At 78.7% G+C, this 2,500-nt stretch overlaps 1 non-coding gene across 1 annotated transcript; it reads right to left on the bottom strand.

Annotated features, from left to right (window-relative positions):
* Nucleotides 1-780: 780 nt before the first annotated feature.
* On the bottom strand, nt 781-933 carry LOC144248086 (5.8S ribosomal RNA). Its single transcript, XR_013341490.1, has one exon. It is a non-coding gene; the product is annotated as a 5.8S ribosomal RNA (ribosomal RNA).
* Between the last annotated feature and the right edge of the window lie 1,567 nt (nt 934-2,500).

Below are 2,500 nucleotides of genomic sequence, written 5' to 3'. Positions count from 1 at the left end.
TTTTCGTTCCCCTCGCCCCTCACCGCGAGGGCCGAGAGAGCGCGAGCGAGCGAGCGGGCGGGCGGGCGGGCGGGCAGTCGGGCGAGCGAGCGACGCGGGGACGCGGCGCAGAGGAAAGACGGACGGACGGACCCCGTCCCGGAGACGAGAACCGAAAGGAAAACACGGAAGCACACACGCGGCAGAGACGGCCCCGGACCGGGGGGGGGACGCGGCCGCCAGGCGGCGGGCGCGACGGCCTTCGGCGGGGAGAGGGAGAGAGCGAGAACGGCGACGGCGCCCCTGGCGCCCCGAGACGGCGACAGAGAGGGACGGGGAAGGGAAGGAGAGGACGACGCGGGGGTCGCCCCCGCCCCCCCCGGCGCTCGCGCCTCGCGCGCGGCAGCACGGCACGGTACCCGCGCGGTACCCACCCGCAGACAGCCGCCCGCGCGGGGGGAGGCCGGGGGGGGGCGAGGCCCGCGCGCCTCGCCTCCCCCCCTCTCGCCCTCGTCTCTCGGCCCTCGGCGGGGCGCTCTCGACGCCGCCCCGTCTCTCTCGCTCTCTTTCTCCCCGGCCGCCGCGCCGCCGCTCGGCGACGCGGCCCCCGGCGAGGACGAGCTCCGCCCCAGCGGCTCGCTCCGGGAGCGGGGAGCTACGGAGCGCTCCCCGAGTCTGCATTTAGGGGGACGAAGGCCCTCGGGCGCGGCCACGACGGCCACGGCCACGACGACGGGCCTGCGAGGCGACCCCAGCCGCGCCGCCGGGGTGGCAACCCCCGGGCGGCGATTGATCGTCAAGCGACGCTCAGACAGGCGTAGCCCCGGGAGGAACCCGGGGCCGCAAGTGCGTTCGAAGTGTCGATGATCAATGTGTCCTGCAATTCACATTAATTCTCGCAGCTAGCTGCGTTCTTCATCGACGCACGAGCCGAGTGATCCACCGCTAAGAGTTGTCTGGCTTTCGGCACCGAACCCCGCACACGGGCGGAGGGGGCCCCTTTTTTTCTCTCTCGCCGAGGGGGCACGCACGCGGGCCGCCCCCGGCTTCGACCGTACGAGCACACAACGCAACGAACCGAGTGGGGGGGGAAAGAAAAACCATCCGAGAGCGAAACGCCCAACGGAACGCTCCGAAGGTCGGCGGGAAAGGCGGGGGGACCCGCGTCCCCGACCGCCTCCCCCCGCCGCTACGAGCGAGGGGAGACGCCGCCGGCAAACTGTGCCGTCCTCCGGAGGCGGCCCAGGCGCCCGGGCTCGGCCCGGCCTCCGCACGGAGGAGGCACGCGGCGCGCGCCGGACCGCGGGGGGACACGGCGGCCCGCCCGGCCTCGCTGCAACGGGACGACGGGACGCACGCGGCCGGGGGCGCGGCCGTCGGCCCCCGCGCGCGCCGCTCTCCCTTCTCACCGCCGCTCCGCGGACCCGCGGAGCGCCGCCGCGCCACCGCGCGGCCGGCTCGCTCTCTCTCCCCAGCGGCCTTGCCGCGCTCGAGACGGCACACGACGGCCACCGCCCAACCGGCAACGCCCCCCGCGGGACCGCTCCCGCCGGGAAGGGCGAGCGCCCGGCGGACGCGCTCCGCCGCCGGCGCCGGAGGCGGGCGCCGCACCGAGACCCGAGCCGGCGTCGCGAGCGCCCGGAGCCTGCCGGACGGCTGACCCGCCGCCGCAACGGCCGCACTCCCGGGACCGCCGCCGCCTCGCACCGTCACGGAGCCCCTTTTTCCTCGGGCACGCGCGGCCCAGGGGAAGGCGTGCGGCGCCGAGCCGGGGGGGTAGGCGGGGAGGGGGGCAGCGACGCCCGCCCTTTTCTCCCCGCTGACCGGGCGGGGAGACCGGGCGGGGAAGCGCCCCCCCCCCCAACCCCCCACGGCCGCCGCGCGCACGACCTTCCTCCGGGGCTCCGCGAGCGGACGGAGAAAAGGGCGACGGGGAGGCGGCGGGCGGGGCCCGGGCCGGGACCGCCGCCGGCGACGGCGGGCGCCGTCCGGCCGGCCGTCCCCGCTGGCGGGGGACACTCGCCGAGCGGCGCCGCCGCCGCTCGGCACGGGGCCGCCCGCGCTCGCGGACTCTCCGGCGACGGAGGGACCTGCCGAGCGCTCGGCCCCGGGCGGGCGGGCGGTCGCTGAGCCGGGGACGGCCGGCGACCGGCGCCGCCGGCGCGCTCGAGGAGAAGGCCGTCGAGGGGAGAGAGACGGCGCGGCCGCGCCGCGCGCGGCGCCGCACCCCAGAGACCGCAGAGGCGGCCGAGGAAGGAGGAGAGCGCGGCGGGCCCCGGCGGCCGCAACCCCGCAGCTGAGGAAGGGGCGAGAGAGCGCGCGCTCTCTGCCGGCGTCGCCCGTTTCGAGGCGAGCGGGTCGGCCCCCGCGGCCGACCGCGCGCCGCGGCCTCTCCGCCGAGGCCGGGCCGCGGAGAGGGGGGGGCAGGGCGCCCCTCCCCGGCGCGGCGCGACAAACCCCCCGCGCGCGGTAACGCGGCGGGACGACGGCCGCGCGGCCGGTGGCCGCGGGCACCACCGCA

Source organism: Lonchura striata, chromosome 37, assembly GCF_046129695.1.
Source record: "Lonchura striata isolate bLonStr1 chromosome 37, bLonStr1.mat, whole genome shotgun sequence".
Classification (NCBI taxonomy): Eukaryota; Metazoa; Chordata; class Aves; order Passeriformes; family Estrildidae; genus Lonchura; species Lonchura striata.
The sequence above is the reverse complement of the archived record's forward strand: the minus strand, read 5'-3'. Positions and strand labels throughout refer to the sequence as shown.